Source organism: Capsicum annuum, unplaced genomic scaffold (genome assembly GCF_002878395.1).
Source record: "Capsicum annuum cultivar UCD-10X-F1 unplaced genomic scaffold, UCD10Xv1.1 ctg1935, whole genome shotgun sequence".
Taxonomy (NCBI): Eukaryota; Viridiplantae; Streptophyta; class Magnoliopsida; order Solanales; family Solanaceae; genus Capsicum; species Capsicum annuum.
The window spans coordinates 169,125-192,327 of NW_025825190.1; the positions used below are offsets into that span (position 1 = coordinate 169,125).

General features: G+C 35.3%; 1 pseudogene; it reads left to right on the forward strand.

The window, feature by feature from the left end:
- Nucleotides 1-8,808: 8,808 nt before the first annotated feature.
- LOC107842101 lies at nt 8,809-23,196 on the forward strand (annotated as a pseudogene).
- Nucleotides 23,197-23,203: the final 7 nt, after the last annotated feature.

Below are 23,203 nucleotides of genomic sequence, written 5' to 3' on the forward strand. Positions count from 1 at the left end.
AAGGGCTCATCGCTGGAAATCGTGTTTGCCAACATGGGGATTCGGTAATAGGCTAAGTGATCTTGTGTAGTTGACTTTATGTCATTCCCAAATTGGGACTATGGTTAGGAGCCCAGGCTAAGTGATCTTGGGCACTACTGTACTTTATTGGGTCGAGACACCCTGCTGTGTGATCTTGTGTGTCTTTTCCTCACTTATACTCTAATCTCGGTGGCAACCGAGATTTGACAGTTGGTGTAAATGTTATATGTAGGGTATTCCACCTAGCTCAGTTGCATTACATTGTTGTTGAAAACTATTACATTATGCCCATGTGTTTTCAAATGATTTGATATGAAACTGCTTTATAATGGCTCTCACCTATATTTGGAAAAAAATATTATACTTTGTTTTTGATTTCTCTGCGTACCAGTACTTTTGCATTGACCCCCTTCCCTCCTAGGTTTGGAGGCACAGTTTAGGGGTCCAGATAACCAGTAGATCTCTTCCGATATATTTACAGAATCAAGTGGTGAGCCTTCTATATTTCGAAAGGGCTGATGTCTGTTAGTTCATTTATCATTTAGTAGTTTTGGGTCTACTAGGGGCCTTGTCTCAATTTTCTAACAGTAATTTATTTCAATCATGTATTAAAGATTTCGCAGATAGTTGTTCAGATGTCAATAGATGTTGTGGGACATTATTTCCCCTTTGTTGATTTCATTTGATTTATGATCATGTTTTCCGTGATATTGTGTATCTTCCGCATATCTTATTATCATATGAATTATGTGCATGATTACCAGATAGATAGGGGTGTTTCGGGCCTTCATGGTTTGAAATGCTCGTCACGGCCAGGGCTCCAGTTTGGGTCGTGACAAACTTGGTATCAAAGCATGGTTCATGGTTCCAGGGTGTCTTCGAAATTGCGTCGGGTAGATTATTGTTTATGGGTGTGTAGTGCGCCACACTTATAAGCAGGAGGCTACTAGGTGTTTAGGAATGTCTCTCTTTCTTCATGTTCTAGTTCGTGCAATAGAGTCAGAATGTTCCTCTTTCATACTCTAATTCGTGCTATGGTGTCGCCCATACGAAAGTAAAAAAAGTCAGGTGATTCAAGTGCAGAAGTTTAGAATCTAAATGGTATGGTCCTTTCTGATTGAACCATATAAGAGTTAAAATTTATGCAAGGACTTGAGAAGAGTCCATTAGTGCTTCAATGTGTATTGATTCCGATGTAAACATTGATCCTGATGGCATCGTGCTTTTCAGCTTGAGGTATTAACTGCATTTAGTCCCCTTCAAATTTATGTTACAAATGTCTTGCTAAGGGGGGATGATGTGTAGTAGAATGTTGGAACTGTATTTCCACCCGAATAGTAGCATGCATTAAAGTGTTGTTGTCATGACCTATTGATAGTGAAATTAGACCAAGAAGTTAGTGATGTGAAGTCACAAAGTTAGAAGTCAAAGCGAGGGTGACTTTTGTGTAAATGAATATTTTAGTTGAATAATCGATGTTCGAGAACGATTTACCCCCTTATGATGATAGACTAATATGGTAACTAGTAGCATGTGTGGATGGTATGGTAGTCCATGGAGGAAGTGTTTGACTCCGATTTTCTTTATACAGAGTAAGATGTGTATTCTTAGTTCATTGGATATTGCATATTAAATTTCTATCTCATGTAATTTTTCATCAAGGTATTGTTGAAAAAAATAAAGTCTAGTGAAGCCGTGTGGGGATGTTTCGATCCACTAGCATAGTTGACTTGTCATTCATCTCATTTTCTTGTTCAAAATATAAAATCAAAGTCTAGTGAAGCCGTGTGAGGCCTATTTTGATTCACTAGCAACTTTTTGTTCTTGTGCTGGTTTTATATATATATATATATATATATATATATATATATATATATATATATATATAGCTGAATCTGGTTGCATGAGATTGAGTTGGTAAAGAGGTGATTCGTCCTTGTGTGTTAGTTTAGTAGAAAGTAGAGAACGAGTTGTTAGTTAGGGTGATTTGTTGGTTGCTTGAAGTGTGAAAATGGCTATATTAGCCAGTAAGTAGTAAGTATAGACTCATGGTTGTTTGTGGAATTTGAAGGTAGTCTAAATGTAGTTTGGGTAAGTAAGTATGAAGTGAGAAATCCGTATAAGTAGAAAAGATTGTATTGGGTTATAATATAAGATTAAGGTTGATCATGTCTATTATGTAACTTTACCCCTTGACCTTCTTTTCGTTGGTAATTGTAAACTAGTACTACTTATGAGAAGATATGTAGTGATTTTTGAGGCATTTGTATAGTATGTCCCAAATTTTATGGACTAGCATATTATGTTGCATTTTTCAGTAGTGATAGATGATTGGTACAGGACTATATGCTTGAATTTAATGTAGAATGTGGTGGTAAAAATAGTGGCATGAGATTAATGATGTATGTTTTGTGGGGAAAAAATTAGTAGGCTTGATGTGTTAAAATAGTACATGCTAATGAGTTATGATAAGGAAGACCGTAAGGTCAAGATCAATTATTTGTTGTTTGGAAGTTCTAGTGTACTAGTGTTTCTTGATGTCTATTTCATGGTATCCAAGTGAGAATCATGCGTAAGGTTGGGTTGTAAAATCATGTTTAGCACTATATATTAAGTTTTGAACAATTGATGTCCATGAAGGTAGATGTGATGATTTCTTGGTTAATAATACTAGTTTTATGGAAGTAATCTAATAGGCTTGAATGGTATATGCAAGAGCTTAAGTTTATTTGATTCGTAGTGAAGTATGATGTTGCATATATAATGTAGAAGTATGCCCAAGGTAATCTGAGGTTGCGGTATTTTCTAAGACTATTATATGTTTTGTGTGACGAGTGGTACCGTTGAGTTGCTAGGTGGAGAAAGACTAGTTAGATGGTATATGGTGTTCTAAATAGCCAAGTTAAGGAGTTTTGATTGATAGTGTTGAGTCTTTTTATATGATCTTGATTATCATAGTAGAGAGATGTAAGTTTGGAGTCGCGATATTGGTGAGCTATGTCGGAAGTAGTATGATTCATTGAAGGCTTGGTGATATCCATGTTGAGTGCTAGATTCTAAGTTTGAGTTTTTGAAAGTTGAACTAATAGAAATAAGAGTTAAAGCACTAGAGGGTGTGCACTCCGACTATGGGGATACCCATGAAGACCCAAAGTTTGTAAGTGTGCAAGTATTATATGATGACTACTGGGTCTATAGAATGATAAAGTGTATCTTAGAAGGTAGTATTAACAGTGGTTTTTCCACTTTCAAGTGTATTCATTCAGGTTAAGTGCCATGATATGCGTATATAGTAGTTTTCCAGACCCCAGAGTGCAGTGAGTGTACTTCAGTTTAGAGTCTAGTAAGGGATCTCCCAAACTTAATATGATGGCTTGAAGTTAAAGGGGAGATGATAGAGTGAATAACCAAGTCAGGCTTTCAGATTCTAGTAGTGATATCAGTATGACAAAGAACATCAGAAGGGAAGAGTGAGGCTCAACCCATTCCAATTTCAGTATTTTTCAGTTATCCTAATACCTACTCATACCTCACGTTTCAGTTCCATGACTTCCATGATCATAGTTTATGTTCATGTATATGATAGAAAATCGCATGCTCTTCCAGATTCCTAAATGAGGAACTTCAGTTCATTCACCCGTCGAAATCATATTCCATATGTCATGAACTCTAAATTGAGGTCATGCAGCTCATGACTCATGTATTCACACTTTATAGTGTGCTCAGTTCCCATAATTCATGCTATACTCTTTACGATAGGTGGAATATAGTTCATAGCCATGTATGCCCCAATTCATATTTTTTTCTTTGATAAATCCCGGATGTTGATTTGCCATTCCCCAGGCCACAGTTAAGTGTCAAGTTTCATACAACATCCTTCCTTGCTTCAAGATCTTATGTTCTAATCTTTAGTAACTCCTCTTTATGTGATGGTAGTGGTGATGAGTAAATATTTCTAATTGGTGTAAGATCATAGTATGCTTATTTTAGATAAGGCCATAAGTGCGAAGTAAGGTTGGGCCCAAGTCTTTGATGCATGTGATGGTTAGCTGAAAGATGTATGTGTGTGTGTGTGTTCTTGGGGTAGAGTGTGGGAGCTATATCGATAGATGGTTAATAGAATATGTGAAGTGTGTCTTTATGAGTGTTTACTTTGAACTTCATATGTGGTTATAGAGATAGGCTTGAATGACATGTTGGAATTTTTGTTAAGGAATGCTATATGCGCTAGCGACTTTGTAGTAATAGTTCAGAGTTAGCCATTGAAGTGGTAAGGCATGATAGGCTTAGGGTATGATCTTTTAAGAGATGTAGAAGGTGGAATCTTATGGTTTAGACTTGTATCGTGGAGTGGCATGTAGTAATTTGCGAGTTGGAGTTAGGCCTGATCACGGTGAAGAGGATTTAAGTTACTATAGACATCAGTAAAAAGATTTATAAATGCAAATACGAGAACAAATAAGTTGGATCGAATGAATATGGTATCTACGGGTAATAGTATAGTTAAGGGAGTATTCGAGGAGTGTGCTAATCTTTAAAGTAAGAAGTCGCATTGACTAAGTCCTAGAAATTCTATCCTAATTTATGAGTTATATTTCTATATTCCAGACTGTAGAGTAGTGTAAATGTTGTGATTTCCCTCAGATGGATGTCTTATGTAATCCATACCCAAGATTTGTGGCTTCCTATTACTGCTAGAACTTCTTTAGAGAAAGTGTTGAAGAGATACTCTAGTTGAGTATAAGTGTCTGGTATAATTCAGTCTGTAATTCAGTTTAACAGTCGGGCAGACAAGTTACTATGGTTTTTCCACCTTTTCACCCAGTCCTACTATCCGAAGTCTCATGCGTATGGCCATTCCCAAGAGATAATCTATTCCATCCATATAAATTGTGAGTTCAGTTCATTCCAAGCACCATGTTTTAGATTCAGCTATCTATTCATGACTCAGTGCATAAGAGTTCAGCGTATAATCTCAAAATTTTAGAAGTATTTCAGCTCAGATAGTGTAATACCCTTGTACGATCTAAGTCTTGATGTTTTATGATTCGTACTTGCATAAGTTATCACTTCCTAATTTCAATATGTATGATTGGATCATGAATATTTCAACGGAATCCTAAATTTTCAGCACGAATCAGCTTCTTGAAGCAAGAAAAGTCAAGTCAGCTCAGAATTCAGTTTCATTATAGAATTTTAAATATTTCAGATCAGTTATGTCCTTTCTTAGAAGGCACATCATATCCGTGTTACTCCATACCTTTAAGTTTCTACAAGTTCCTACCCATCATTCGGGGACGAATGATCCCAAGGGGGAGATAATGTAACACCCCGCATTTCGGACGAGAATGAAAATCGTCATTTCCTTTACGTAAAGGTTCCAAAAGCCATAAATCCAATGCAAGTTTAGTGTGTTAATAAATTATGTAGTGTGGAAACCTATTTGAGCAAGAATTAAGATCATAGAGGTCCCCAAGCTCAAGGACAAGTTGAAAGTTTTCCTATCGTTCAAATTTTAGTGAGCGTTGAAACTTAGGTTAATTTCAATCAATCATTACTCTTTTTATATATTGAATTAGAGTACCTACTATATATCAAATGAAAGTTATTCGAATTATCTTTCCAACGATACCAATTTCGCGAAAATCTGACACCCGGAGAAGAAGTTATGGCTTTACAAAGTTGAGTGTGTCGTGCAGCATAAGGTGTGCGACGCACAACCTAATGTGTGCGATAAAGAGTGCGCCGCACAACCTATATTATGCGATAAGGTGTGCGCCGCATATAATACTACTCAAGTGACTTAAACACTCCATTTTTGGGGCAAAATAGTGCTTTTCCCACCCTTATTTAGCCATAAACACGAAATTCAGTTCCCAAATACCCCAAAATACACCTTCATTCATCAAAATTGCCCAAGAATTCTCCTTAGGGTTTCAAAATTAAAACCCACGCAACTCAAGATTCAACCGTAGGTTTTTAAAACTAATTGCATATCTGGAATCCCCAGAACGTAGGCTTCAAGAAGCACCTATCATCTTTGCATATAGAGGTACGTGGGGTTATCTCAAAAATCTCATGGGCTTAAAAATTCATGTTTTAAAAATGGGGCTTTTGAAATTATGAATATAATCCCATTTTAAACGTTCTATGATATTGATTTGGTCTTTAGGCCTATTCCCGAAGTGATTTGATATAGGATATATGTATATGTATGTATTCCGAAAAGATGTTAACATGAGAGCATGAATTATATGAAATTCCTCTCTTTATATGATCTCGTTTTAAATTCTCATATGATGTAAAATATTTGAAATCATCTTGACAAGCGTGACATGAAATATTTTGAAAATGGTCATGGTTTTAACTTGCAATGAGAGGGTTGTTATGTTGAAATATGATGAATATAATGGTTGCATGAAAGAATGATGTGATATTGATGGCTTGCAAGTCGGGTATGACGATACCCTACAGAATAAGTTATGTGATTGAATTAAATAGAGTTTGATGCATTGATCTTACATGAGATAGGTGGATGCCCGAAGAAGGCGTTTGAGTGTAAGGGCTCATCGCTGGAAATCGTGTTTGCCAATATGGGGATTCGGTAATAGGCTAAGTGATCTTGTGTACTTGACTTTATGTCATTCCCAAATTGGGACTATGGTTAGGAGCCCAGGCTAAGTGATCTTGGGCACTACTATACTTTATTGGGTCGAGACACCCTGCTGTGTGATCTTGTGTGTCTTTCCCTCACTTATACTCTAATCTCGGTGGCAACCGAGATTTGACAGTTGGTGTAAATGTTATATGTAGGGTATTCCACCTAACTCAGTTGCATTACATTGTTGTTGAAAACTATTACATTACGCCCATGTGTTTTCAAATGATTTGATATGAAACTGCTTTATAATGGCTCTCACCTATATTTGAAAAAAAATATTATATTTTGTTTTTGATTTCTCTGTGTACCGGTACTTTTGTATTGACCCCCTTCCCTCCCAGGTTTGGAGGCACAGTTTAGGGGTCCAGATAACCAGTAGATCTCTTCCGATAGATTTGCAGAATCAAGTGGTGAGTCTTCTATATTTCGAAATGGCTGATGTCTGTCAGTTCATTTATCATTTAGTAGTTTTGGGCCTACTGGGGGCCTTGTCCCAGTTTTCAGATAGTAATTTGTTTCAGTCATGTATTAGAGATTTCGTAGACGGTTGTTCAGATGTCGATAGATGTTGTGGGACATTATTTCCCCTTTGTTGATTTCATTTGATTTATGAACATTTTTTCATAATATTGTGTATCTTCCGCATATCTTATTATCATATGAATTATGTGCATGATTACCAGATAGATAGGGGTGTTTCGGGCCTTTATGGTTTGGAATGCTCGTCACGGCCAGGGCCCCGGTTCGGGTCGTGACATGCCTCTTCTGAAAAGAGACAATGGTCCATCTTAGAAGTGTGATGTTTCTGAAAATGCATATCTGTTTACCCAAAACAGTGCAGTATTTTGCTAAAACAGTGCACCAGTTCGAAACAATGCATCACTTCATTGTAGAGTTGCATCTGTTCGAACTAACATATTAGTTCAGGAAACATTGTTTCGAAAATCTGCACCAGTTCAGAAATAGAAACACAGAAGCAGTGCATCAGTTCGCAAAAAGTGCAACGATTTATTGAAACAGTGGCACCAGTTCTCTTCGAATATTGCATCTGTTATTACTGCAGGCATGTATATTTAAATGGAGTTTCAAAAGACTTTTTGGATTGAATTTATTTATTTTATTTCTGTCAAATAAAATTTATTCAAAAAGATAGATCTCATTGATCGACCAAATCCGAATTCGAGCCGAGCGACGATGACGAAGGCACGAGGCATCTATTATTTCTTGCCTCACTTGCCATGTGGAGTAAGTATTCATCAATATAAACACTCAAGTTCTCTTCTTCCAGCAATGTGGGGGAAAGAGTAAACATATCAATTTGGAAGTACACTTTCCATTTTAGTGTCTCCGTCCCTCCACCCTTTTACTCTCCATTTTTTCATTCACACTTCTTTCATCTACTATAAACCCAACATAATATGGTATTATGACGTATGTGGTGCAATATGGAGTTTTTCCACAGACAAGAAGGCAGAATATTTCTCAGTTCATAATTTCTCAATTTTGAAAACAGAAAGTGCTTTATTTTTGTTTTCTAAAAAGGACTACTTTTCTTCTTTAACGAAGGTTGTTGGAAGCAAGTTTAAAGTCTCTTTCATTCAACTAAGAAAAATTACTTCCTCCTTAGAAAGTGGGGCAGTTGGAATAAGTTAAATTGGAGTGGAAATTTGTGATTAAGGGTGGGTAGGTGGGAGGAAAGAAATAATGAGCTTGAAATGCCACCCATTTGAGGAAAAATATTTTTTAAAACTTTCAACACGTAAAGGCGTAAGGGCATAGTTGAGTAGTTGGGAGGCGGGTCTCCCGTGGAATCAAGTCTAGCCTTTGTCCCGCTCAGTCATATGCAGTTTTACATCTCCTATGTGGTTTGTGAGTTATTGCACAATAAGCAGGTCACCACAAAATGCTTAGAGATTGTGGGTTTCCTAGGTTCCAAAAAATGGAAAAATTTAAAATCATTTTCTCCAGACAAAGCGTTCATTTTTACCTCTAGTCACACAAATGTTTATGAAGGACGAGTAATTAAAGTTGTGCCTTGTCAATATATATCACATAAATTAGTACAGAGAAGTAATTAAAAATTTACTTAGTTTGACTCTTGATGATAATTGTTTAAAGAAAGCTATAGCTGGTTGATCACTACATGGATTGTGGACCAAGGTGGAAATGTGATGGAAATTTCTTTGCACTTTCTTTTTAAAATAAATTTAGAAAGTACCAACTTGTTGGTTGTTGCTATTCTTCCTTTATCATACATTCTATGTGCAGAAATTCCTTATTGTACATCACACACATAACCACAAGAGAAATGGCTTACATTGCGATTACTTGCCTTAGGAGCACTGTACAACAATCGATGCAAGTCACAGGATGTAATTTGCAATCATTCTACGAAAAGCTTGAATCCTTGATAGCTATTATGGAGAAACCTTACAATATAAAGGGCGATGTCGTGGCATTGGCAAGCTTGGAAGCACAAATCGCGGAGATAGCATGCAGAGCAGAAGACGAAGTCGACTCAAAATCAATAGAAGTTCTACACGCAAAAACAAATAGTTTACGAGGTAAAGCTTTCTGGAAACTCTGTTGTTTCCCGGAACAAGCAATAGAACATATTGTTGGGTAAACCCGGAATAACAAAAAAGTATTTGTGCCAGAATAATAGGGAAAATAAATGAAAATACTGACACCAAGATTTTTACGTGGAAACCCTTCTAAATAAGGAAAAAAACACGAATCAAGAGGAGCAACTGATATTACTATAGTAAGGAATTTTTACATCGTAGTCACAAATATAATACTCAAAATGACTACCACAAACTCAAAAGAAATAACCCTCTTTTGACTCCCACCTTACTAAAAATATCGCTCACTCTAATTTTTCCTTCACAGACTATTTTTTATCACAGTCTGTGGAATACCTCACTGCTCCCTATATTATTTTTCCTTTCTGTTTTTGGTGTGTTAAAGTGAGCTGAAATTGCCTCTATTTATAGGCAAAAAAAAACATGCCCAATTGATGTAAGCAATGACATCAATGGGAAGTAATATTTCAAAGTATTTGAAATTTGCCAACTTGAAAATTTTGTTGCTGCAGCCAAAATGGAAAAATGGGATTCTATGTTGTTGCAGACAAAGTGGAAAAAATGGAATCGACCCTACAAATCTCCCCCTCAAATCTCATGCATCTGAAGGAGGTATCCTTGTTCTTCTCAGGGTGGGCTCATGCCGACAAGTTCTTTGCATAACTCGAACTTGTCTTTTGGCACCACCTTTGTCAGTATATCTTCGGAATTTTCACTCATGTAAATCTTTTTAACATGGAACGATTCGTGCTCCACTTGTTCACGAATTCAATGGTATCTCACATCAATGTGTTTTGTTCATGCATGGTACATGGAGTTTTTACTCAAGTCTATTACACTCTGACATCACAATAGACAATGTACTCCATTTGTTGCAATCCAAGCTCTTGAAGGAATAGCTTGAGCCATATCATTTCCTTGCTAGCTTCAGTAGCCACAATATACTCAGCTTCAGTTGAAGATAGCGCAATGCACTTTTGCAGCTTCGACTGCCATGATATAGCTCCCCCTGAAAATGTAAACAAAAATTCAGTAGTAGATTTTCTGTTATCAAAGTCACCTACCATATCAACATCTGTATAGATCTTCAAGATTGGATAATATCCTCCAAAACACAAACAGTCTCCCGAGGCTCCTCTTAGGTACCTCAATATCCATTTGACTGCTTCCCAGTGCTCCTTTCTTGAATTTTCAAGAAACCTGCTGACAACACCAACTACGTGAGTAATATCGGTCTGGTACACACTATTGCATACATTAAAATTCTGACAACTGAGGAGTATGGAACTTTAGCGATGCTCTTTTTTTTCTCCTTCATTATAGGACACATTTTCCTACTCAATTTCATATGACCAGCAAGAGGTGTGTTAACAACCTTAGCATTCTTCATGTTGAAGTGTTCCAATACACGTTCAATGTACTTTTCTTGTGATAGGTAAAGTTTCCTTTCATCTCTGAGACGAGTAATCCTCATGCCCAAAATCTGCTTAGCATGACCTAAGTCTTTCATAGCAAAAAACTTGCATAACTGTTTCTTCAACTCATCAATTCTGGAAGTATTCTTGCCCACAATCAACATACCATCCACATACAGCAAGAGGATGATAAAATCACCACTAGAAAAATTTTGTGCAAATACACAGTGATCTAAGAAGTCTTCTTGTAGCCTTGTTCCCACATGACAGATTCAAACTTCTTATACCACTGTCATCTAGCTAAAAGCCATAGAGACTCTTCTTAAGTTTGGACACATAGTTTTCTTTACCTTTCATATTGAATCCCTAAGGTTGTTTCGTATAAATCTCCTCTTCGAGGTCACCATGAAGAAAAGTTTTCTTCACATCCATCTTCTCAATCTCTAAGTCAAGACTAGCATCCAAACCAACAACTGTACAAATAGAGGTTATTTTGACGACAGGAGAAAATATTTTGTCAAAATCAATACCCTTTCTTTGACCAAATCCTTTGACAACTAATCTGGATTTGTATCTAGGCTTCAAGATGTGTTCTTCAAATTTTACTTTGAACACCCACTTATTCTTCAAAGCTCTCATGCCCTTAGGCAATTTCACCAACTCATAAGTGTGGTTCTCATGTGGAGATTTCATCTCATCTTGCATGGCTTTAATCCATTGATCCTTATGCTCATCTTCCATGGCCTCCTCATAACATTCAGGTTCTCCCGATTCAGTGAGTAACATATACTCATTAAGAGAATAACGAGAAGAAGGACTACGCTCTCTTGTAGACCTTCTCAGTGGAGCATTTGGCTCATCTATAGCTTCTTGAACTGCAGCATCATTAATAACAGCATCGTTGTCATTATCAACATCAACATGTTGATTTTAAACATGATTCTGGGCGTCACCATGATTGTCTAGCCCAATATCATGTACACTTGTATGAGAAAATTGATCAAGAGTAACCACACCATCAGAACTTGAAGATTCTAACTTCTCCGCTTTGTCAATATCTTCAATGATTTGATTCTCCATGAAGACGATATCCTAACTTCTTACAAGATTCTTCTCAACTAGGTCATATAGCCTATAACCAAACTTATCAAGGCCATAACCAATGAAGATGCACTACCTTGTCTTGACATCTAACTTTGACCTCTCATCTTTAGGCACATGTACAAAAGCTTTGCAACCAAATACTTTCAAATGGTCATAGAAAATATCTTTCCCATACCAAACTTCATTTGGTACATCACTTTGCAAAGAAAAAATAGGAGATAGGTTAAAAACATGTGCAGCGGTCAATAAAGCTTTACCCCAAAAGGAGTTTGGCAACTTTACTTTAGAAAGTAAATATCGATCCTTTCTATCAAGGTCCTGTTCATCCTTTCTGCCAAACCATTAAGTTGAGGCATCTTAGGAGGAGTCTTCTGGTGTTTGATACCTTGTCACTTGCAGTATTCGTCAAATGGTTCACAATATTCACCATCGTTATCAGTACAAATACACTTCAGTTTCTTCCCTGTTTCTTTTTCAACGGAAGCCTAAAACTGCTTAAAGACACCCAATACTTCCTTTTTCGTCTTCAAGACATAGACCCAAAGTTTCCTTGAGCAATAATCAGTAAAAGTGACAAAGTAAAGTGCATCACTTAAAGTCCTTTTCTTTATTGGACCATATAAATCTGAATGCACCAGCTCAAGCAACTCTGTCTTTCTTGAAGGAGGATGAGACTTGAAAGAAACTCTATTTTGTTTTCCAGCCAAACAGTGCTCGTATTTTTCTTATTTTGCACTTTCAAAATCTGAAAATAATTTTTTCTTGGCCAGAACATTAAGTCCTTCCTCGCTAATGTGGATAAGTTTCTTGTGCCATAATATTGAAGAGCTAGCGATGTCAACTGTATTCATCATGTTAGCACAAGTAGAAGCCATAGTCCAGTATAGACCATAACGTTTGTCTCCACGAGCCATAACCAAAGAACCCTTAATGAGTGTCATGACCCAAACCTAGGCCCTAGCCGTGACGAGCATCCCAAACCATGAAGGCCCGAGAGCCCTTCTAAGTTGTAATCATATACACAATTCATATACAAAAAGGAAATGCAAAAATACAAAATAATACGGAATCATGATCAATATCACAATTCAATTGAACAACCTGGAATGGACTCTATAAACCTCTAACAACGTCTAACATCAATCTGTGAAATCTCTAACAACTGAAAATGACATTTGTCTGAAATCTGGGACAAGGCCCCCAGTCGGGACATGAATCAAAAATGAAATAACAATAATAATTTCTAATACAGGCCTTCCGAAGTAAGGGAGGCTCACCAGTTGCAAATTTCTGACAAGTCAATCTACTACTTAACGGGACCCCAAGATGATATCTCAGAATCCTGAAATATAGGGGGGTCAATACAGATGTACTGGTATGCAGAGCAATCCAATATAATGTATTTTTATATAACATAAGTGAGAGCAATTTATAAACAGCTTTATATATGATATATGAAAAACACATGGGCATATTTAAAAGACTTTGAACAATTCTTTGAAATCATAAATCATTCTTTGTCTTACTTCTGAGCTAGATGGTACACCCTATAGTTTTATAATCTCACGGGCTATATGGAATCCGTACTTGACTCGACGTCTAAGCCCCCAATCCAAGTTTGTCACAAGATTGGGGTGTCAGCAAGGGGGAACACGCAAAATCGCAAAGCATGGTGTCATAATCCCCAATCAAATCATCATGTCATGGTAGTGCACAAGATCACAAATCAGGATACCTAAACATAGTCCCAATTTGGGACGACATGAATCAAGGTACACAAGATCACTAAGCATGGTACCATAACCCCGTGTCGGCAAATCACGGTTTCTAGCATAGATCCTTTCAACTCGTACTTTCTTCGGGTAACCATCTAACTCTCTTTAAGCCCATTTTTAACCTTTTATAAATATGCATCTTTCAAAGTTCAAAATCTGAAAGTCTGAGTAAAAATCTGATTTCTATTCAATTCTGTGTCTGTCATGGCATTGTCTGATTTGGTATCGTCATACCAAGACTTGCAGTCATGTTTCTGAGCCATAAAATATCATATCACAGTTTTCTCTTTCAAAACATAAGTTTAGAACACCATACTTCAAACAGTTCAAAAAGATTCATTCTTCCAAAACATTTATCAAATTAGGCAAAGATCATTTTTTTCAATCATTTCAACAAATATGTGGTGGTCATGTATCCTTGGCAAACCATGCAATTCATTCATTATAGATATATTCAACATTTATCAACATGTAAAAAAACTCTCTCATCAATTTAAAGATCAATCTTAAATCTTTCAACAATAGTCAATAACATTGATACCATGCTTCTAAATAATATTCTAAAATCAAGAGGCATTACAACATGAGAGGGAGCGTAAACAGTCATGCTCTCAATTTAATTAATAACTTTAAACACATACATACATATATAAGTTTACAAATCAATTTGGGAAAAAGGCCTCAAGACCAAATCAATATCATCAAAAGCTTTAAAAGCATGAATCTAATTATAAATCCAAAACCCTTTTTGTAAATTCAAGATTTCTAAAACCTTTAACAATGATTAAGGAGAATTTACTATGCTCATGTAGATTTAGAAAAAACTCCACATACCTTTGATTTTGTAGTTAGAAGAATGGAATCTGAATCTTAATTAGTTTCTTGGATATCATGAACTTAGAGACTTGAATTCTTGATCTTGAATATTGGAGCTTAGGGTTTTGGTTGAGAGGAATTTTGATGAATATCAGGATAAAATGATTTTAAGAGGCTTAAATATTGTGTTTAGAAGGATTGGGGTTGAGGTAAAAGACTAAAATACCCCTAAAGAAACAAAAAAAAAGTCGCAGCAGTCCCTTAGTTGACAGACTAACATGCTGAAGTAAATTGGGTATAACTTTTTACTTCGATGTTAGATTTGGACGAAATCAGTTGCGTTGGAAAGAAAACTCAAACAAATTTCATTTGATATATAGCAGGCCAACCAGTTCATTATATAACAGAATTTATAGTCAATGAAATTGACCCAAGTTGAAGTATCTACTAAAACTAAATCGATAGAATTATTTTCAACTCGTCTTAGAGTTAGGGGATTCTTGTGATCTCAATTCACATTAAAAGTTATTCACAACCTATATGATTTCTCATCACACATTTATTAACAAAGAATCAATGAGTTCGGGTCTATACGCATAGGAACAATGGTTTAAACTTTAGCCCAAATGTGCGAGGTGTTACAATGAGTTTCCATTTTCCACCACCATTGGTAATAACATATCCCTCATTATATAGAACGCCAACAGAAATAAAGTGTAAGCAAACATCGGGTGTATGTTTTACATTATTTAAAACTAGTTTAGATCCAGTACTAGTTTTCAAATAAATTGTACTAATACCAACCGCCTTAGAAACAGTCTCATTGCCCATACTCAAAGTTCCAAAGTCACCTGGAGTATAAGATAAGAAAAAATATTTCCTTGATGTCACATGAGATGCGGCATCAGAATCCACAACCCAGCTTGACTCATCACAAGCAACATTTATTAGATTTTCATCAAGGATAGTAACAAGATCTTCGGTGGTAATGGTAGCTACGCAATTTTCATTGTCGTCTTCTTTCTTTTTCTTCTTGTATCTTTTCTCCTTCTTCAACTTTCGGCAAAATTTCTTTGTGTACCCTTTTAACCCATAATGATAGCACTCTATATCTTTAAATTTTTCACTAAATTTGCTTCTATGGTGTTCATTATTTTGAGCACAATGATTCTTGATTCCCCCCTAGCGCTAGTCACTAGGACATTAGACGAAGAGGAACCTTGAGACTTTCGTTTCATCTCTTCATTATGAACACTACTCTTGGTAAAATCCATAGAGATCATGCTATCGGGAGCAGAATTTGATAAAGAAGTTCTAAATGTTTCCCACGAGTCTGATAGGGAACCAAGTAGAAGCAAGCCTTGAATTTCTTCATCAAAGTTAATGTCCATAGCAAATAGCTGGTTCATAATCCCCTGAAAGTTATTCAAGTGATCTGTCATCAGAGAACCATCATGGTATTTTAACCCCAACATTTGTTTTATCAAGAACATCTTATTATTTTCAGTCTTTCGAGCATACAAACTTTCAAGATGCTCCCATAGGGATCGAGCATGTGTCTTCCCCAGAAATATGGTTCAACACATTATCGTCAACCCACTGCCTAATAAAACTGCAAACCTGTCTATGCAACAGGTTCCACTCTTTGTTGGTTTTATTTTCAGGCTTTATAGTGTTAAAGACTACAGAAAAAATTCTTAACATAGAGCAAATCTTCCATTTTCTCCTTCCAAATGGCATAATTAATGCCATTTAAGGTAACCATTCTACTTGTGTTGGCTTCTATTGTTTATCAAAAAATACAGATATTACAAACCGTGGCTCTCATACAGGTTTGTTGGGTAAACCCGGAATAACAACAAAAGTATTTGTGGCAGAATAATAGAAAAAATAAATGAAAATAATGACACCAAGATTTTTACGTGGAAACCCTTCTAAATAAGGAAAAAAACACGAACCAAGAGGAGCAACTAATATTACTATAGTAAAGAATTTTTACACCATAGTCACAAATATAATACTCAAAATGACTACCACAAACTCAAAAGAAATAACCTTCTTTTGACTCCCACCTTACTAAAAATATGGCTTACTCTAATTTTTCCTTCACTGACTATTTTTTATCACAATCTGTGGAATACCTTACAGCTCTCTATATTATTTTTCCTCTTTGTTTTTGGTGTGTTGAAGTGAGCTGAAATTGCCTCTATGTATAGGCAAAAAAAACCTGCCCAATTGATGTAAGTGATGACATCAATGGGAAGTAATATTTCAAAGTGTTTGAAATCTGCCAACTTGAAAATTTTGTTGTTGCAGCCAAAGTGGAAAATTGGGATTCAATGTTGTTGCAGCCAAAGTGGAAAAAATGGGATGGACCCTACACATATTGATTCCATCATGAAGCTGTGGATGAAAATCCGGGACAGTTACAACAAAGTCGAAGAGTGTATGGATGACTTAGAACAAAGCAAAGGTTTTTTGGCAAAAACCGAAATTAAACTAGGACTAGCATTACAGAAACGAGGAGTAGGACAAATTGATTCCATGATGAATGACTGGACGACGAAGCAGAGCAGGCACACCAAAAGCAAAGATGTAGAAGCACAAAATTTGACTCTTTCTAGCACATTTCGATGTTCCTTGGAGCATGAGAATATGATGGTTGGCCACGAAAATGAATTCGAGATGATGCAGGACCAACTCACTAGAGGTACCGATGATCTAGAAGTTGTCTCAATTGTTGGGATGGGGGGCATTGGTAAGACAACTTTGTCTAACAAAATTTACAATGACCCGTTTGTTTTGTCTTGTTTTGACATTTGTGCAAAAGTCACTATCTCACAAGTTTATTGTGCGAGAAATGTACTCCTATGCCTTCTTTCTTCCATATGTGGAAAAACTGATCAAACTTATGAGGAGCAAGATGATTGGCAACTAGCAGACCAATTGCAAAAGCTTCTAAAAGGCCCAAGGTACTTGATTGTCATTGATGACATATGGGCTAAAGATGCGTGGGATGATATAAAACTGTGTTTCCCAGATTGTAATTGTAGAAGCCGAATTCTCGTGACTACTCGGAATATGGAGGTGGCTGAATATGCTAGCTCAGGTAAGCCACCTTATCAGATGCGCCTTTTGAATTCTGATGAAAGCTGATGTTTACTATACGGAAAGGTCTTTGTGAAAGACTGTTTCTCCCCTGAATTTGAACAACTTGGTAAACAAATTGCATTCAAATGAGGAGGATCGCCCCTAGCAATTGTTGTGATTGCTGGGCTTCTCTCCAAAATTGGCAAAGCATGGACTGAATGGCAAATTATTGCCGAGAACATAGGCTCAGTAGTAAACACAGCTCTTGAAACCCAATGCATGAAAGTTTTGGCTTTGAGTTACCATCACTTGCCACATCATCTAAGAGCGTGCTTTCTATATTTTGCAATCTTCCTAGAGGATAAATTGATTTTTGTCAATTCACTTGTGAAATTATGGGCAGTAGAGGGTTTTCTGAAGGTAGACGAGATGAAAAGTATGGAAGAAGTGGCTAAAAAATGTCTAAAAGATCTTGTGGATAGAAGTTTAATTTTCATCCACAAGGAGAGTAATTTTGATGGAAAGATTAAAGCTTGTGGAATGCATGATGTGATTCGTGAACTCTGCTTGAGAGAAGCTCGGATCATGAATTTTGTGAATGTTGTTGAAAGAAAGAATGATCAAAATCCAAGTGAGAAAACCATGCATTTTTTCTCGAAGGATTGAGGCCGTATCAGTAATGAGCAAAAGTTGTCTAGATGTCCCAATAATGAGGCTCACTCTATTTTGCTTTTCAAAAGAAAGCGAAGATTCATGTCAGAGTTGTTGCATTTCAAGCTAGTAAGAGTACTAGATCTTGCTTTAATGAGATGTTTTAGTGAGATACTTGATTTAATTCACTTAAGATACCTAGCTTTAAGTCTTTCTCCCGGCCTGCAGCGCCATCTAGGAGAAGATATTTCCTCATCAATAGACATTCCTTCATCAATATCTAGACTATGTTATCTGCAAGTTTTTATACTTAAGCTGTCACGTCACAAGGTCCGGCGTCATCCTTTCGTATTACCGTCAGAAATTTTGACGATGCAGCAGTTGAGGCGGCTCAGCTTGGACTGGAATTACTTGCAGTATCATGAGCCAACAGAGGAAAGTCTGGTTCTGAAAAATTTACAATTTCTGTCGGGATGGAATCCTCTGTATTGTACTGGATCTGTCTTTAGACTATTTCCCAATTTAAGGAAACTGCAAATACGTGGCATCCGAGAAGATTTTCTTCGTCGCAAGGACCTCTATGATTTTCGCTTCTTAGATCAGCTGGAGGAATTGAAATTTTGTCTCTCTAATCCAAATTTTTCTTGCTTTCTGGAAAGCTTTACAACTTATGGTGCTACTCCACAAGATATTACGTGGTTTACGAGGAGAAAACAACCAGAAATGATGTTTCTGGAGAGACCATCTCAGCTCCTTCCTCGTCCAGGTGCTTTTCCATTTATTCCCCTTCGTCCTGCTCGTCCTTTGCCACCTTTGCTCCTATCTCCTCCAGATGCCTTTCCACAAAACCTTAAGTTTTTAGCTTTTAGTGGGACTTCTTTGTGGTGGAAGAATTTGAGCATTGTTGGTAAATTGCCAAAACTCGAGTCCCTTAAACTTGCACATGATGCCTACATAGGCTACGAATGGGAAGTATTTGAGGAAGGTTTTCCTTGCTTAAAGTTCTTGCAACTGAAAGATTTAGGCATTTGGTATTGGAGAGCCAGTTGTGATCATGTTCCATGTCTTGAACGACTATCTCTTGATCGTTGCCGGCATTTGGTTTCGATCCCTCAAGATTTTGCAGATATAACCACACTTGCCCTGATTAATATAAGCTACTATTCAGAATCTGTTGAGAATTCCGCCAAGCAGATTCAACGGGACATTCAAGAAAACTATGGAAGTTCTATTGAAGTCCATCTGTCAAGCTTTGTAAGACATCTTCGTCTTTGATGTACTTCTTATTATTGTTGCATGTGGTTGTGCTTCCAAATTATATATGCTAAGGCTAAGGCTTGTGTGGTCACGAATATATGAGTTGACTTAACAATAACACGTTTTCAGTTTGATTAGAGGATATTGTACAGAATATACAATTTTAGAGCTATCAACGAAATCAATTATGCATGATAATCATTTGTGTGATTTGAATAGTTTTTGTAATACAAACTAGATATCCTAAATTATGTTTTTAGAAGAAGTTAAAGGATCAAAAACATACCTAAAGTATCCCCATTTTTTTGAGTTTCATAGCTGAACTATTGGTTGTTGACTTTTCCTACTTGGATTATCACCAAATGTTCATGAGCAGGTATGTCGAGTAAGATATTAAGTTTTGTGCTCTATAAATTTTTATACCATGTAAAGTTGACCTAGAACAACATATACTCTTCATAGCAAGCTCGATACCGAAAAGTGTAAAAATTCTTTACATACGTCATTCTATATAATTTAGATCTGTAAAATATTGTGTAAGTTCTTATACGTACATGCTCTTTTTTGCTATAATTTTCTTTCCTAATCAATAGATCTAACATTTCATTTTCCATCCTTTGTGACTCTTTCATATTTATTTATTTTTTTGCGCAGAAAGAGGTGATGAACTTAAGGGTAGGATGTCCACATCACACCCCTTAAAGTGTGGCCCTTCTCCGTATTAGGGTATAATTTTACTTTAATTGTCTTACTAAGTTTAAGTTTTACTTTTCTTGAAAGAAAAATAAAAGTAATATCATAATTACTTTTACTTTTTCTGAAAGAAAAATATAAAAAATTTTCATATTTGGCGTATAAATATAAGATATCTTCTCATACCATAACACAATAGCATCCACAATGTAGTCATTGAAGAGTTTTGTTTAGGGAGAGATTTCTCCCAATAGATTTTGTGCTTTTCAATATTAGTTTTTAATATGTGGGTCGTTTGACGAAATATATTCACTATAACAAAAGTGATATTTAGCTACAAAATTATTAAGTACTACAAAAAATTCATCACTAATTATTCATTTTTTGTGACAAAAATTAGATTTCATCTTTAAATACATGAGCAATATACTTTAGTGACGAAACATACAATTTCATAGCAACATTTTGTCTACTAAAATTGCCCACCAAAAAATAATTTGGCGCCATTTATTAAGAATTATTAGTGACGAATTTTAATTTATCAATGATACATTATTTTGTCACTAATAATGTTTCTAGTTTGTGACAAATTATTATTTGTCTTAAATTAGTTATAATTTTGAACACGAAAAAAATTTGTCACAAAAAATAAGCTATTGCAATAGCGACGAATTAAAATTTGTCATTAAATGTGATAAACTTCTACCATAATAGTTTATATTTAATTGTGACATTAATTTTTTTTACTAATAATATAACCAATTAGTGACAGTCATTTTATTGTCTCTAATCAACCTGTGACTTAGTGACAGTAAATTGTTGTCAGAAAATATATAGAATTTAAACAGAGACAATTTAAATTTGTAGTCGAATAATTTGACTATTTGCTGTGAATTTTTTTGTAGCTAAATATTGAACTGATAAATATTTTTTCAAGCACTTTCTATAGATAAAAATACGACGAAACTATAGAATGATATGATAACACCGAACTATATCTTACAAAAATTCAAATAACAAATGAAAACATTTAATTAAACCTAATGTGAGTAGGACTTGTAACATCATAGAGAGCAATTATACGGAGATAAAGTTAACGTGTAATCCTATATTTTAAAAAATTTTAAAGCATTTTTTGAATCTTTGATTAACTATTTTCCACCATTAAATATAAACTTAATTGTGGAGATTTATTTGTGGAGATCATAATAATAATATCATTATAAGATCATTTTATCTTGTTTATTTTAACTCACACTATACAACTTTTTTGTGTCGATTTTACTGTAGTGGTTGTGATAACCTCCACAAAATGCATTAAATTGTGGATATTTGTCAATGCGGCTACAATCTTGGCGATTAATTGTCTCCACAATATAAGAGATTAAAATTAGATCAAAACCGACAGACACCTTTGATTTATTAATTAAAATCGTCAAACTCAGTAACATCAAAAATTAGCAGGTCAATTTAAGAAAACCAACATTAAGGCCGAGTGGTGTCCGTCAATTTTTATAAAATCGATGAAGTCCCTTGATCGTTAGAATATAAAAAAAATATATAGCTACTTCAATTCAAACCCAACTATTTATCATGACATTGCACAATTCTATCACTAGATCTCATATGCTCTTTGATGAAATACTTTTGTTGTTGTTATTAGTTGGTCAAGTTTCTTGAATGACTATTGGAAATCCCCTAAACTTGGCGCAAACTTTCATTTTGGTACCTTAACTAGGCAATGTTCATTTTAGATACCTTATGTTAGGTTGTGTTGTGTTATTTTGACACTTTTTTTATAATCAGTCAAATATACAAGGTATGTGTTTTACACTGACGACTGAAGTATCAAAATAACAAATTAAATGAAAACATGTGACATACATACTAAAAATAATTACTGAAAAATATATTGTAAAAAAACCTATTTTAAAACCTATTTATTTAATTTTTTTAGAAAAAAGGGACAACAGCAGCACAATTGTCTTGTGAAGAAGATCGGAGAAGCCGTAGCTCCTCCATAACACACACATACCTAAATACACCCAATTCACTAACACCATTGATTTCTCCATCCTCCTCAATTTCCAATCGACAACACGCCCCATTATTAATTTTCTTCATTGACAACCAACTGGCCCTCCATCAATTTTTTCCTCACTCACTCAATTTTCCACTACACAGAAACCTCCCCTCTTCTCGATTTTTATTTTAATAAAGAACCATCTTCAAGCCACCATCTTTACCCTCATTAACATCGAAACAAACCCTCATTCGCCAAAAAATGTGCAATTGTCGTTACTGTATCAAAATTTATTCAATTCACTGCACACAATTTTAAAATTTTAGTATTTTACTTGAAAATTGTTTTCTAAGTTTTCAAATATTTATTTCAAGTTGTAAATTTGGTAGATGAAGGTAAAAGGATAAAGAGTGAAGAAGATAAAGCAAAAAAATGTATTTTTTATCAAAAAATAGCTAGTCACACGCTTAAGGAATGTGCAGCACACACAATGTGCCAAGTCAGCAAAAAGGTGCAAAAATGATACAAAGGAACACTAGTTGAGGTGTTTAAAATGAACAATGGTTAGTGACATACCAAAATAAAAGTTTGTGTCAAGTTTAGGGGCCGCCGATGTGTTTAGCCATTCAAGAAACTTGGCCAACTAATAACAACAACAGAAGTATTTCATCAAAGAGCAAATGAGATCTAGTGGTAGTCATTCAGGACATGATAAACTTGCTCAACCAAAACTTTGATTTAGTAATTTTGCTTTTCTATTTTTAAAATACTATACTATTACGTGGTTCTTTAATTTTCAACCAAAACCTGCTCATATTTTTTTAATTATGAGATCCCTATTAATTCGATATGGTTCTTTAATTTTGAATTGAGTTTCAATTTTTTTCAGTATGCATGGTAAATCGGTAATCTTAATTTGTTCAACTTGACTTATATATACTCATATAATAGTGAATCATGACTTCTTGTATTTTTTTTCAACCAAAAAAGTATCTCAATTATATATCATATTAATTCCCTACATACGTAAAAAATATATATTAAAAAAAAAAGTACAAGCAACTTCGTTTGTTAATTTATTACCCACACAAAAAAATAGTTCAATATTTAAA